Below are 15,004 nucleotides of genomic sequence, written 5' to 3'. Positions count from 1 at the left end.
CGGGTTTTGTTTGTTTTGGCCATGCTGCGCGGCTTTCAGGATCTTAGTTCCCTGACCAGGGATTTAACCTGGGCCGCAGCGGTGAAAGCGCCAAGTCCTAAGCCCTAACCACTGAACCACAAGGGAATTCCCCCCCACACCCCTTTTTTTTCCTTAAGTTTAAGTTGAGAAAACACAGCTTGGGTAGGAAGGAAAGGGAATTACCATTTCTGAGGACCAACTGTGTGTACTTTGACACAGAGATCACATCTAACCCTCTGGCAGCCTCCAAGAGGTTCAAGATCACCGGCCGAAGTAAGCAATGGGGCTGGGATTTGAACTCCAATCCCTCGTCTCTCGTCTGTGCCATACTGACCAACTTGGCCACCCAGCAAGGACAGACTTCAGAGGAGTCCCAGGGAGCAACCCAGGTGCCTGGGAGCATGTGGGAGGAGGGGATGCCTGGGTCTGTTGGGGCAGGTCGGGATGAAGGGGGCACCCAGATGGGCCCAGCCTCCCAGGACATCAGGGATGACAGATCCAGGCTCTGGTGAGGCGTGAGGATTGGAGGCGTTGATCCAGGAGTCGCCTGCGTAGAACTCATTACTCTCAAGAGAACCCAGAGCACTGGGAGTCTGGCCGACGAGAGGGGAGACCAGAGGGGGAGCTTACGCGCCTGGCCTCAGAGTCCGGAGGTCGCTGGGGTGGGACTTAATCACCCACGCTCAGGCATTTGGGCCCCTCTGTCACCCTGGCCTCATCATTCTAGATCTTCCTTCCCTGAGCGGCCAGGCCTATCTATGTCTGCTCCCTCTGGGTCTGCCCTGGAAATGCCAGGGCCCCATGGGCCTCAGGGCTGGTCTGCTCTGGGACCCACTGGGCCCACGGCCAGCTCCAGACTCCCCACCCAGACCCACCCTCCTCCTGTCAGCAGGGAGCCCGCCTAACAGCTGAAAGCCATGCAGCTGCCAGGGCCCAGGGCCCCTCGGGGGTCTTGGGGACAGCTGCTGGTCCGTGACCCCGCTGACCCCTGTCCCCGTGCACTGCTCCCTGAGAGCCTGGGCATCTGCCCCGAGCCTGGCGGGGCCCCGCAGAGCCCCATCTATCCTGCTGGCTCCCGTGGCTCCCAGATCCTCCCAGGGTCTGAGCATTTCTCACTGAGAGAGAGAACTGAAGACCTGCAGGGCTGAGTCAGCAGGCCCTACCCCCAGGAAAGGGGGAGAGCAGGGTGGGCAGAGGCAGTCCCGTAGCAGCCCCTCTCTGCTCCGGGAGCTGGAGGAGCCCTGGGCCAGTGTCTGGAAGGCTCAGCCATGCCTGAGTCCTGGGGGGCTGCTCCCGGGGCCCACTTTCCCGTGAGATCTGGAGTCCTCTTCAAATGTTCTTCTTCTTAGCCTAACTTCCAAAATATACAAATAGCTCAAACAACTCAATAACAAAGAAACAAACAACCCAATCAAGAAAGGGGCAGAAGACCTAAATAGACATTTCTCCAAAGAAGACATACAGGTGGCCAACAGGCACATGAAAAGATGCTCCACATTGCTAATTATTAGAGAAATGCAAATCAAAACTACAATAAGGTATCACCTCACACCGGTCAGAATGGCCATCATTAAAAAGTCTACAAATAACAAATGCTGGAGAGGGTGTGAAAAAAAGGAAACCCTCGTACACTGTTGGTGGGAATGTAAGTTGGTGCAGCCACTATGGAGAACAGTATGGAGGTTACTAAAAATAGAACTACCATATGACCCAGCAATCCCACTCCCGGGCATATATCTGGACAAACCTATAATTCAAAAAGATACATGCACCCCTATGCTCATAGCGGCACTATTTACAATAGCCAAGATATGGAAACAACCTAAATGTCCATCGACAGATGAATGGATGAAGAAGATGTGGTGTATATATATATATATATATATATATATATATATATATATATATATATATATATATATATATAATGGAATACTACTCAGCCATAAAAAAGAATGAAATAATGCCATTTGCAGCAACATGGATGGACCTAGAGATTATCACACTAAGTGAAGTAAGTCAGACAGAGAAAGATAAATACCATACAATATCACTTATATGTGGAATCTAAAACATGACGCAAATGAACTTATCTACGAAACAGAAACAGACTCACAGACATAGAGAATAGACTTGTGGTTGCCAAGGGGAAGGGGGGTGGGGGAGGGATGGATTGGGAGTTTGAGATTAGCAGATGCAAACCATTATATATATATATATGTATAACTGAATTGCTTTGCTGTACACCAGAAACTAACACAACATTGTAAATTAACTATACTTCAGTAAAATAAATTAAAAACAAAATAAATGAACAAAGAAACCCCAAATGTTCTGACCTTAGATTATTTCCAATCACAGTGGTTTACCTCTGGGGATGGGTGTTGGAGAACCAGGGGTCAGGGCTCGGAGGATTATTTGTCGTGTCCATTCTCACATCCTGTTTGACATCTTTTGCCATGCGCATGGACTATTTTAAAAGAAAGAAAAAATTATGTGTGTGTGTGTGTGTGTGTGTGTATACACACAACTCTCTTGCCCCTCTGCTCCACGATGCCTGCTCCCTGAGGGCAGGGACCCTGTCCCATCCCTGTAGAGTGCTTGGCACACAGTAGGCCCACAAAAGATACCTGCCGAAGGGATGCCTTGTCATGAAACGTCCACCTGGGCCCTAGCCCATCAGTTCCCATGCCTGTTCCCACGCCTGCTCCTGTTCGCAGACACTTGCAGTGGTGCCGGCTCTGTGTGGGGATCTCTTCTCAGCATCGGGATGCAGACACGTACCACCAAATGGAGAGAATTCCTGCTCCACCTAGAGGGGGCGCCAGGAAAGCACCGAGAGCCACTGTGCCTCAAACAGAGGCAGCCCACTCCAGGGTCTTTTTTTTTTTTTTGCCTGCATTGGGTCTTTGTTGCTGCGTGCGGGCTTTCTCTAGTTGCTGCAAGCAGGGGTTTCTCTTGTTGCAGAGCACAGGCTCTAGGCGCACGGGCTTCAGTAGTTGTGGCACGTGGGCTCAGTAGTTGTGGCTTTCGCTCTCTAGAGTGCAGGCTCAGTAGTTGTGGCGCCCAGCCTTAGTTGATCCACAGCATATGGGATCTTCCCAGACCAGGGCTGGAACCCTCGTCCCCTGCACTGGCAGGCAGATTCTTAATCACTGCACCACCAGGGAAGTCTCAACTGCAGGCTCTTTTACTTCCTAAACCCTCATCTCCTATTTGCCCCCTGTATGCTACCCATGGTACCCTGCCCTTCATTCATTCGTCTGTTCATTCATTCACATTCATTGGCATCCACTCTGGGGAGGCAACAGTGGTTACAGCCCAGTGGGGGATGGACATGAATCAGATGACGATGACTCAGAGAGGACCGTGGTCCGGAGTTTCTCCGAGGGAACTCGACATCGATTGGGGTCCGGAATGCTTCCCCGAGGGGAGATACCATGGCTGAGACCTGCAGGAATCGCAGGAGGCGGCCGGTGAAGGGAGGAGCCGTGTAAGGAGCCCGTCCTGGAGGCTGGGTGTGCTCAAGGCCGGAGAAGAGGGAGCCGAGAGGTGGCTTGAGGCTGGAGGCCAGCAGGGTCCCTGACCAGGGTTTGTGGCCACTGAAGCATGTGAGCAGGGGCGTGTGGCCGTCAGGTTGGTGTTTTGCATCAGTCACGATGTGGGGTGGAGAGTGGGTGGGGCCCCTGCTGGGATCCTCCATCTCCCTTGGTGGCCCCACTGTCCTCCCTTTCCTCCCTGGCCCCTCTCGTCACCCAAGTCACCACACTGGACCAGCCTGACCCCGGTCCTTCCTCCCTGGCCCCTGTGGCCCATCTGTCACCAAATTCCAATCTTTCGACCTCATCATCTCCAGCGCCGTCTTTCACACCACAGCTCAGGGCCAAGTTCCGTCTCTCTCCTGATCCATCCCCCGCAAAGTGGCACCTGCCTCCAGTCAGGCCTCCCTCCACGTCCCCTTCTCTGAATCGATCCTCTTAAGCATAATTCTCTAATTCCTTTTCCAGTTCATGGAAAAGGAAATAGAAATGGCCCTGAAGCCTATGAAAAATGGCCAAACTCACTTACAAGAGAAACAGAGATTAAAACCACACTGAGGCTCCTTTGTCTTTAGTTAGTGTTTACCTACCAGAGTAATCAAAAATCAAAAAGGCTGAGAACCAGTTGCCAGTGAGGCTGAGGAGAAATGGGCCCTGTGGTCCCTATGGGGGCCTGGACCTGGCACATCACCTGAGAAAGACAAGTGGACAGAGCTGACCAAATGACAACAGAGAGTGTCCTGTGACCCCCAAGTCCCTATGAACTTATTCTTCAGCTGTGCTCACACGAGTGTGTAACAGCATCTGTGCAAGATGGCAGCACTGCTTGTCACAGGAAAGGGCTGGGGACAACCTAAACGTCCGTCAACTGAGGCCATGGGGGTGGCTGATGGGCTGAAAGGCCCTTGTCCAGAACAGAGGGAGTGGAGAGGGGGCTTGAGGCTGGAGAGGCCATAATTTGCATAAATTATGGTACACCCCATTTGAAATACTGTGCAGCTGTGAGAAAATGAAACTGACGATATACTCTATGAACTGACATGAAGTGGTCATAGATATAATGTCAACTGAAGAAAGGAAGGTGCCGGACAATGTGAATAGCAGAGGCTCAATAAATTGTGGCTTCCCATGGCTCCTGCAGAATTGCCCCCGGCAGTGGGGCCTGTCCTCCCCCTGCTCCCACCAAGGTCTGCTGTACTTTGGGGCTCTACTTCTCTAAATATTGCCATTTGTGTAAAAAATAAACGGACGGGGCTTTGCTTGCATGTGCAAAGAGTATCTCTAGAAGTGTTTACAAGAAACTGATAACGCTGGTTGTTTGTGGAGAGGAGAACTGGTGCCTGGGGAACAGGGGTAAGAGGGAGACGTTTTGTCTTTCGTGATTTCTTCTTTTATATTTTTATTTATTTATTTATTTGGCAGCTTCGGGTCTTTAGTTGCAGCACGCGGGATCTTCGTCACGACATGCGGGATCTTTCGATGTGGCGCGTGGGCTCTTCAGCCTGCTGTGATTTCTAGATTGTGAACCACACGAAAGCATTACCATGTCAACAAGATAGTTTAAATTAAAAAAATGCAATTCTGGTCATGTCGCACTTCTGCACAGATCCTTGCTTCCCTCCCGCAGCATTCGGCTGCTATCGTGAGCTATTGTCTGCTTTTAATTATTCTTTAATGGGCAAGTGACAGAAACCCAATTCCAACAGGACTAAACAAAAATTGTAAGTTGTTGGTTCACATAATGGATGTCTGATTCAGGCATGGCTGGATCCAGAAGCACGAACAATGTTATTGAGAGTCATTCTCTGGGCTCTGCTTTCCTCTGTGCTGGCTTTATTCTTGGACAAGCTCTTCCGTGAGTTGAGAGCCCTGAGTTGACATCTTGGCATCTGTCACCCTAATAGTCACCACAAGTTCCCAGGCTGAAGCCCACTGCTGACATGCCCATCCCTATGACTCAGATTGGGTAAGCTGGGGCCTCAGACCCACTTTTAGAGCTTGGAGGCAAGGTCAATCATACTGGAGACTCTGGAAAATTGAGGGGTGGTCAGCAGAATAAGAGGAATGGGAGCTGGGCAAGGATAATGGTGCTCACCAGCTACCCTCCCGGTCTTTCCCCCTCTCCTGTGCCGTGGTCTGCTGGACACATCTATCCTGTTTCCCGCTCACACCATGCATCTACTTGCACTCCTTCTGGCCTTTGCCTTTGCCTCTCCCTGCTCCCCCTGAAATATCCTTTCCTTTCTCTGCCTGGCAAATTCCTACTCATCCATTAATACCCTGCTCAAATATCACCTCCTCTTGAAGCCTTCCTAACTCTTCCATCTGTTTCCCCACCTCTAGCAGAACAAATCCTTCTTACCGCTGTTCTTTTTGGTGCTTCACTCAATCCATAGTCGCTCACTGAGCCTCGTCTATGCTGCCTGGGATAGAAAGAGGTGAATCAGAACTGGCCTCTGCTTTCAAGGACCTCCATTATGGCACAGAATGTGCTGTTTTAGAATCGGTTATTTGTTTTACTCAGGGTATCTGTTCTCTGAGGGCTGGGCCCAGCCTTGACCCTCTGTGTCTTCTCCAGTCAGCACAGCTCTAGGCACAAGGTAGATGCAAATGAGTTTTCAAAATGAATAATGACAAGGTGCCTTGAAGGGGTGGGAAGTGTTGAAAACAACGCCTGCTAACTCTGTGTTCCCCAGGCCAAAAGACAGCCATGTGGCTTGGATGTTCCCAGAGGCCTCCGGGAGGAAGTGCCTCAGTCCCTGCTAGGACAGGGCTGTCACCACTCCGGAAACCCCCATGGCCCTGGGCCTGGGGCCAAAAATCCGGACCCAAAGGAAAGTCCCCCACTAAGGCCCTGCCACCCAGCTCCCAAGGAGGGGTCCAAGGCAGAGGCAGAAGCTGGCGGTAGCTTCGAAGGGACTCTCATCTCGAATCCCAGCCTCTGCCAGGTCAGAGTTCTATGAAGGCAAGTGAAAAGCGAGGAGGGCAGGGCTGGAGTTGGCAGGAGCCCAGGGGAGGAAGGAAACAAGAAACAATCAAGGAAAAATCCAAACCAGGCCTGGGGTTGGCTCAGGCCACGGAGCCCTGCAGGCTGAGCTCAGGCTGTGCGGAGGAGGCTTCCTAGGGGCGGACGGAGCTCCTGCCCTGCTCCCTGTCTCCCTGTGGCAGGGGATCGGGGTGGCGGGGGCTGAGGCCCTTCCAGAGACCTTGTCTCCTCGCACTGCCCCCTAGACGCCCCCAAGAGTATCACCACCCTTCCCTTTTGACTCCCTGCTCTCAGACGTGTCCCCAGACTCCTGGTCCCCTCATCCCACCTGCCTCCCTAGGTCCCCGGGTGGGCGGGGCCGAGGAGAGCTGGCTCCGGCCTGGGAGTCCTACCCCTCCGGCTCAGTTCCTCCATTCTTCCAGGCTAACCTCGGAAAAGGGGGCCTCGGACTCTATCCCCCAGGGCCTTTGGGGGCTGGGGCTGCTGACGTGGGTGATTTTCAGGAAGAAGAGGCTGGGCAGGGAAGGAAGGGCTGAGTCAGTCCCTGTGTGGTGATTACAGGTCCTGTGGGTGCGGGGAGTTGCTGTGGGACTGGGCGGCAGAGGGGTGGGGACTGGGCTTATCTCAGGATCAAGGCAAGGCTCCAGGCTGAGAAGAAGGAATTTGAATACCACATTTTTTTTTTGGATTTTTTGGCCGTGCCGCACAGCATGTGGGATCTTAGTTCCCCGACCAGGGATCGAACCCATGCTCCCTGCATTGCAGGCACAGAGTCTTAACCACTGGACCTCCAGGGAAGCCCCTTGGGGCATTGCTCCACCCAGGCTTCCTTGCCTCTAACCTGTCCTGAATGTCCCTCAGGGTCCTACCCCCTCAGACACCGGGGTGTCCAGGAGTCCTTCCAGCAAGAATAGTCCAGGCCCTAGCTGAGGCAGCAGACCCTCAGTCAGGCTGGGCAGGGTGCACTTGGCCTGAGTGTCTACGGGGTCAGAAATGCAGGACACCCTGGCCCTCCCATGGCTCAGGATCCCGGCCTCACCACGCATACTTGGGCCTTTACACACTGCCTGAGAAGTTGCATAAAAAAGCCAGTTTTAGTCAATGAAATCCTGTTTTATAAATGCTCATTAATTGCAGGGCTGCCATGGCAACACTGGGCGTATCTGCAAAGATCTCGTCCATTCAGCAGAGCTGAGAGCTGCCAGCAGCCCCATCCCCAGGGATTCCTCAGGCCCCAGCCAAGTGACATGACCGCATCTGTGAATGGGGAGAATGAACCACCTACCTGAGTGCTTGCAAAGCACAGAACCCAGTGCCCGGCACAAAGCGGGCCTTGGATGTGGGCTTTGTGGGGGCCGTATCTCTGGCTGATGGCAGGAGAGCAGCACAGGGAGCCGGCACTGGGCGGAGCCACGTCACAGCCAGGTGGGATTAAAACAGTCCCCAGAGCGCAGTTCCTGTGGCTTTGGGTCCTGCTTGGGAGGATGGCTAGTTGCTGAGGGAGGGTTCCGGGGGTTGGGTCAGGCTCGGGGGCCAAATCTGCTGCTCTCTATCCATCCCCCAAGGCTCCCCAACTGCACACACACACACACACACACACACACACACACACACACACACACACACCAGAACCTCTCCAAAGGGCTCTGGAGTTCGTTCCTGGCTTTGAGTGACCTTGGATGAGGGTCTTGGCCTCTGCAAGCTTTCATCTCTGTAACTTTGTTTTGCCGCCAGCCCTGAATGGAGCTCCTGACCTTCCCCGAGCCCCTTCCTCCAATGGAGGACACTCAGCTGATGGGCGGGGCTGCGCCGCAGGCTCAGGGGGTCATTATTAGAGTCATCTAGGCATCATTAGACTCATTCCAGGTCAGGTGACAAGGCCAGTCACCACCCCCCAAAGCTCCTGTTATAATGTTTCCATGAAACTCCTGCCTGCGGGGACTGTGTGGTCCCATCAACAATACACTCGCAAGTCCCTTCTCTTGCTTGGGACTCATGTAACTCCCATTTTACAGGCAAGAAGGCTCAGAACGGGACTGTCCGTTCTTCGTCTGTGGCCACAGAGCAAGTCAGCAGCACAGCCAGCTCAGAACCTGGGTCTGTGGCTCAGAAGCAGTGCTCAGGGCCTGGCACCTAGCTGTCCCCCTACCTGGCTGTGTGTGGGAAGGAAGGCGGGGTGGGGGGTGACAATGGCTGGGTGAGAAGACTGAGTGGGGACGAGGGCCCAGAGCCAGCATGTCTTGCCACTTGCAGTCTAAGTAGATCACTGTCAGGGCCCGAGCTTCGGTTTCCATTTCTGTAAAGGGGGATAGTGATGCTGGCTCTGCCCACCTTGCTGGGCTCTCAGAGGATTTGAGGAGCTCAGGGGCAAGAGGCACTTGGTAAGGGGCACAGGCAAGCCTGGGTGGGTGGATTCTTGGCAGAGCCGCGGTGGCAGGAAGGGAGAGAGGTACTTATCCACACACACGACAATTTGGCCCAGGGCCCCATTCCTCCACTGTCCAGGCCTCAGTTTTCCTCTGAGCCACCAGGCCAGTCCTGGCAGAATCCACCTGACTGATGCTCCCTGGGGAGTTAAAGGAGGAAACTCCCCTGTATTAGTTTTCTATTGCTGCTGTAACAAACCACCACAAACTTGGGGGCTTAAAACAACACAAATTTATTAACTTACGGTTCCGTTGGTTTGAAGTCCAACATGGGTCTAAAATCAAGCCGTCAGCTGGGCCGTGTTCCTTCTGGAGGTTCTGGGGGAGAATCTGTTTCCTTGACTTTTCCAGCTTCTAGAGGCCACCCACATGCCTTTGTCTGTGGCCCCTTCCTCCATCTTCCAAAGCAGCAACACAGCATTTCTGTGTCATCACATCTCTTTCTCTGACTCTCCTGTTTCCCTCTTCCACTTTTAAGGACCATCATGATTACATTGGGCCCACCCAGATAATTCAGGGTAATCTCCCTCTTTTAAAGTCAGTTGATTAGTAACTGTAATTCCATTGGCAACCTTAATTATTCTTTGCTGTGTAACGAAATATATTCACAGGTTCCAGAGACTAGGACATGGACATCTTTAGGGAGGGGCCATTTGCCTACTCCACTCCCCTTCTCCCCATCCTTCCCTCCCTCAGGATGCCTTCCTGACCCCCTCTCCCTAAGAGTCCCTCCCACATTTACAGTATGGAAGCTTTCATCATCCTGGTCACATTGTACGGTCACAGCTGTCACCCTCCAGAAAGCAAGGTCCCCTCACCTCATTACCATCCACCCTGCCTTTGCCCCACTCTTCTTAGCACTTGCTCCCTCAGACGGGTATCACAGTCTACTTGGGGACTTGGGTTTCCTCCATTTCCCTTCATTGGACAGTAGGTCCCATTCCGGAGGGGGCTGCATCCCCAGCGACAAGAACAGCGCCTGGCACCTATAGATGCACAATTATCTGCTGAATCACTGAAAGGAGCAAGGGCAGAGTTCCCTTTAGTCTATCTCCAGCTCCTGTGTAGGGCCTGCCCTTCAGTAAATGTTGCTCGTACTGAATGAATGAAAGAATGAATGAACCAACCAACCAGCCAATCAACTAATGTTGGAATGAGTCTAAGTAAGGGGACCACCCCAGCCCCGGAAGCCACTTAGCCTGACAGCAAACACTGGCATGGCCCGGCCACTCCGCCCGCACACACCCTCAATGCCCTCTATTCTAAGGGGCGGCAAACTCCTGAAAGCTCTCAGAAGTCTGTAATATTTTAACATAGACGCCTCTAAGGCCTCATTCATTTCCTTAGTAGTCACTGAATACACTTGTGCGGGCGCCTCCCCGGACCCGGCCCTCCTAGAACCGAGAGTTTTGGTTCCGACGGGCACAGCCGGAGTCCGCGGAGTCCAGCCCGGGCAGCCGACGCCGCCTGGGCCGCAGCCGCCCGAGCTTGGACTGGACCCTCGGGCCCGCGCGACTGCTGGACCCCCGCGCTGCGCCTCCAGAGGGGGAACCCAGGCGGGCCAGGGAGTAGGGCGAGGCTGTGGGCGGGGCCTAGTTGGGGCGGTCCCGGCATTGGCTCCGCGGCAGGGGGCGGGGCTTTAGGGGCCACTGTCAGCACTGTAAGTTCACAGCCCAGGTCTGTCCCATCGCCGCGCGGTCCAGCTCCTGAGCTTTCGCCGCCCGCCGGTCAGTCGCTTGAACGCGCTCAAGGTGAGTTCAGGCCGGGACTCTGCGGCCCGACCGCGGCTCCTAGGGAGGCCCATCCTTGAGGCGCCCCATCCCAGCTCGCGCCCCGGCCCCCGACTCACCTCCACGTAGATCCTTTCCCGGGTGCCTCGGGCTGCACCATGTTTCCCGCCCGCGCCTTGGTCCCGGCGGCCACGCCCGCTTCCCCCTCGGCCTGCGGTGCGCCGCGCATCCCGAACCTGAACTCCCGGTCCAGCCCTCCACACTGCGCCAGAGCCCCCGCCCCCCACCCCAGGACCCGGGAGTGCCCTCCCGCCGCCATCCCCGCCCGGGCTCAGGGTCGTATTTTTAGTCGATGGTGAGGTGTCCTCCTATCTTTAGCCGTGGCCGCGAGTGTCCTGAAACGGATCCGGACTGCGCTGGGCTGCACTCGGGCAGAGGGCTGGGAGGGGTCGGCGCCGGAACCCGAGCTGGGGCTGAGGAGCCGGACCCACGAGAGCCAGGGGCGGGGGCTGCACGCCAGAGCTCTGGCCCTGAGCCGAGCGGACACTCGGACATCGCCCAGGCCGGAAAGCACGGGGGAGGCTCCTCCCTGAGTTTGGATACCCGGGCAGGGTCCAGGATCTCTCCCTTTCCCCCCACTGTCGGGTTGTGAGACCAGAGCCCCCCAAGAGAAGATCCCGCAGACAATCCTCACCTGGTACGTCAACGTGCGGCTCCTTGGGGGAGCAGGAGACGCTCTGGAGACCCGGGTGCGCGCCGGGAACCCTCCGGGACGAGGCGCAGTAGAGGGAGAGAGCGCGCCACCTAGTGGCCGCGGAGCCGAGCGCCGCTCCGCACAGCGACGCTGGGAGACCCCGCTGCCAGCGAGGGGGACTCTACGCAGGCAGGCTAAGTCCTGGCCGGCAGGCGGAGGCGGACCCCTCTGCTCGGGGGCTGTTCATTTTTGGTCTTGTTTGGAGCACTGTCCCCGGAGAACCAAAATGCTTGAGGAAGGCCCTACAGCTATTTGCTGAATAAATATCGGGGCTGACAAGTGACCCGCTAACCCTGTCTTTGTACATCGGCGCTCTCTCTCACTTGCAGTATGGCAGTAGGGTCTCCAGTAGCCCCCTGGTAATGGCTTTATTGTCATCCCATTTCATAGACGAGGAAGGTGAGGCCCAGAGAGGAAAGGTGTCTTCCCAAGGTTAGGGTGAGTTCCAGGTAGAGATGGGTTCAAGGTCAGAGGCCTGCTTTTTGAACACTCCTGGTGGAGAGTGGCCTAGTATTTCTTGTGACAGGAGTGGTCCTGCATCCAGGAAGTCATTTTCTCTAAAGGAGGCCCCGGGCTCCTTCCAGAGCAAGCCAACAGAGCTGGGATGTCTCCCATCTGCTCCTTCCAAAGCTGCAGGAAGGCCCCCCGTCCCAGGCCCCCAGAGCCTTGTCCTGATGGAGAGCTCATTCTCACATCTCTGGACACTTGCAAATTGAGAGAGGAGGCCAACCAAGAGGTAGGACTTAAATGGAGGAGGTCTGGGGACCCGGTGGCCCCAGCCCAGGTGGGAGCCTATTTCTCTCCTGCTCCCCAAGCAGTTCACAGAGGTTGACACGGCCCACTGCATCGGAGCCACTGGGACCCAGCTACGTAGTAGTGCCCACTCTTCCTCTTACTAGCTGGGTGACCCCAGCAAAGTTGCTTAACATCTCTGAGTTTCAGCTTCTGCCTCTGTAAAGGCCAGTAATGACACCCACCGTGCTGTGCCTGGGACGTTAAAATGGAAACCATGCAAGGGTAGCTGGAGCCTGGGGTCTTGTAGTTGCCAAATCTGAATACTTGGGGCTTGACGGTTGCAATTCCCAGCTCTCCCCTGGTGGTTGAGGCTGGCCCAACCCTTCCCCCCAGCCTCAGTTCTCCCCACATCTGGAATTGGGTGGGTACATCTGGCTCAGAGCAAGAGAGCTGTCAGGGACACCGGATTTGTTGTGGAAACATTCAGGCTGTCTTGGCACCCCTGAATGATGGGAGGGAACTGGCCCAAGTTCTGGGCAGATCCCCTCCGTTAGCCCCCCTCTCCGTGAGTGAAAAAGAAGGAAAAGCTACCCCAAGACTTCTCCTGCCAAGGGGACAGATAGGAGGTGTGTCGGCATGCCCCCAGGCCTGGCATGGTGGGCACAGATAAATGTTTGTTAGATAAAGGAGTGATAGGAGTCCAAGACTTCCACTTCAGAGCACTCCCTGCCTCCCTCTTCCTCCCTCCAGCTTCTTCCAAGCTTAGCTGGAATTCTGCCACCGGAGAGTCATTCTTTTGTTTCCTATTAAGCTGCAGGTGCTCTGGGAGGGGCAAGATGTCCGGTCTCTTTGGCTCAGCTCGACTGACCCAGGGTGTCCGGTCCTGGGGTGGGGTTTCCTGAGTAAGGGCCTGGGCTGGGGGGGGTGTAGCTGGGACTCAGCCTCTCCTGCATCCTCTTTCCTCCTTCCTGCTCCCTCCTGCCAGTCCCCTCACTCTTCCCTTGCCCTGCCCGGCCTGGCCGGGGATGAATAATGGGGCAGAGGACCTGGCAGAGGCCTCCCTGATGCTGCTTGGTGCTTCCCCAGTGATTTCCCACCTGCTCAGCCCCTGTTGGCCTGGGGAGAGTGGGCTCATCTAGTTACCTGCTGGGTGACCTTGGACAAGTTTCTTTGCCTTCCATGCTCTGATTCTACACATCAGGCCAATCCCCCACCGTGGGAACTAGAGGAAGTGCTTGCTCCACTTCCTTTTTCTGTCAAACCTGCACGATACCCCTCCAGAGTGTATTTATTTTTCCCACATTAAAAATATCTTTATTTTTTCTGACTACATGAATAATACGTGCTCATAAATAATACATGCTTCTTATTAAGAATTTGAGCTTATAGGGCTTCCCTGGTGGCGCAGTGGTTGAGAATCTGCCTGCCAATGCAGGGGACACGGGTTCAAGCCCTGGTCTGGGAAGATCCCACATGCTGCGGAGCAACTAGGCACGTGAGCCACAACTACTGAGCCTGCGCGTCTGGAGCCTGTGCTCCGCAACAAGAGAGGCCACGATAGTGAGAGGCCCGCACACTGCGATGAAGAGTGGCCCCCACTCGCTGCAACTAGAGAAAGCCCTCGCACAGAAACGAAGACCCAAAACAGCCATAAATAAATAAATAAATAAATAAAAGAGTTCCTTTAAAAAAACTTAAAAAAAAAAAAAAGAATTTGAGCTTATAAAAGTATGAACAAGAGAGGGAAGTCACCTGAAATTCTACCACTTTGAGAGAACTACCATCAACATTTTGGTGACCATCCTTTCATATTTGGCTTACATATATCATTTCTTAGTAATGGGCCCCAGGTATTAATTTTTTCTGAGGACAACTTTCCTCCCATGTCACAAGCCCCACACCCCATCCCTGCCCTCTACCCCAGTCTAGGTAACCCATATGACAACCTAGTGCCAGCCTTCTATATTCGTCTCTGTTCCTATATCGAATATAATCCTATGCAGACCTGTATATGCAGGTACACATACATGCATGTTCAGGGAGTGGGGAGGAGAGCTGGTCAATGTTTTCAAAAAATGGAACCTTCTAGACTACATTTTTTCATTTTGCTTCTCTCTCTCTGCAATGCCTTATGGGAATCCCTCCAAAACGTCTGATAGCTCTAATTTTATTTATTTGTTTGTTTGTTTGTTTGTTTATTTAGTGGCTTGTGGGATCTTAGTTCCCCTACCAGAGATTGAACCCCGGCCACAGCAGTGAAAGCGCTGAGTCCTAACCACTGAACTGCCAGGGAATTCCCTGATAGCTCTAATTTTAAAATGGGAATGATAGGAGGGTGATTGTGATGATTAAATGAGATGTGTGTGCAAAGAACTCAACGAAATTCCAGGCACAGAGCAGAGCTGCCACGCCCCAGATATTTGTATCCCCCACTCCATCTTCCCCTTAGGCGCTGGGGCAGGGAGGAGGGGCAGAAACTACATTAAGCTTAGGCCCTGCCCATAAGGAACTCCTCACGGAGAGGAGGAGAAAAGGGAAGCTCTGAGCAGGTGACCTCACTTCCAGTAGGATGTGATGGGGCCAAATGGGAGGTGTCGGTCGTTATGCACTGTTGGCTGAACTCCTGCTGTGCCAGGCCTGGGAGGATGAGACAGAGGTTACAAGATCTCAATCCTCCGTCAAGTCGGGAGCTGAGACAAATCTGCGAGACCCCCAGACAAGTTGGCACTGGTCACGTCTTGGGCACAGTTGACTGCAGACCACAGTGATGAGCAGAGCTGGGGACTCAGGGCAAGAGATCAGAGCCGGGGCAG

The 15,004-nt window shown here is 54.1% G+C and overlaps 1 protein-coding gene and 1 long non-coding RNA gene across 10 annotated transcripts in view; one reads left to right on the top strand and one right to left on the bottom strand.

Moving 5' to 3' along the window:
* LOC117198722 (uncharacterized) overlaps positions 1 to 11,486 on the bottom strand; it is an 18,922-nt gene extending 7,436 nt beyond the window's left edge. For 2 of the 7 annotated variants that reach the window (XR_004479942.2, XR_007478655.1), the window contains exons 1-3: positions 9,218 to 10,571; positions 2,652 to 9,112; positions 2,391 to 2,491 (exon numbers count right to left, since the gene is read on the bottom strand). This is a non-coding gene — a long non-coding RNA (uncharacterized LOC117198722). Of the gene's footprint in view, positions 1 to 2,390; positions 2,492 to 2,651; positions 9,113 to 9,217; positions 10,572 to 11,396 lie in introns of those variants that run through there. The other 5 variants (XR_007478660.1, XR_007478659.1, XR_007478656.1 and 2 more) reach the window with 5 other exon arrangements.
* Positions 10,596 to 15,004, top strand: part of CDC42EP2 (CDC42 effector protein 2) — a 111,196-nt gene continuing 106,787 nt past the window's right edge. For 2 of the 3 annotated variants that reach the window (XR_007478654.1, XM_004264349.4), the window contains exon 1: positions 10,596 to 10,723. The gene's annotated coding sequence lies outside the window, so the exon portion shown is untranslated. Of the gene's footprint in view, positions 10,724 to 11,479 lie in introns of those variants that run through there. The other variant, XM_033416368.2, reaches the window with a different exon arrangement.

The sequence above is a fragment of the Orcinus orca genome, chromosome 8 (genome assembly GCF_937001465.1).
Source record: "Orcinus orca chromosome 8, mOrcOrc1.1, whole genome shotgun sequence".
NCBI lineage: Eukaryota > Metazoa > Chordata > Mammalia > Artiodactyla > Delphinidae > Orcinus > Orcinus orca.
The sequence above is the reverse complement of the archived record's forward strand: the minus strand, read 5'-3'. Positions and strand labels throughout refer to the sequence as shown.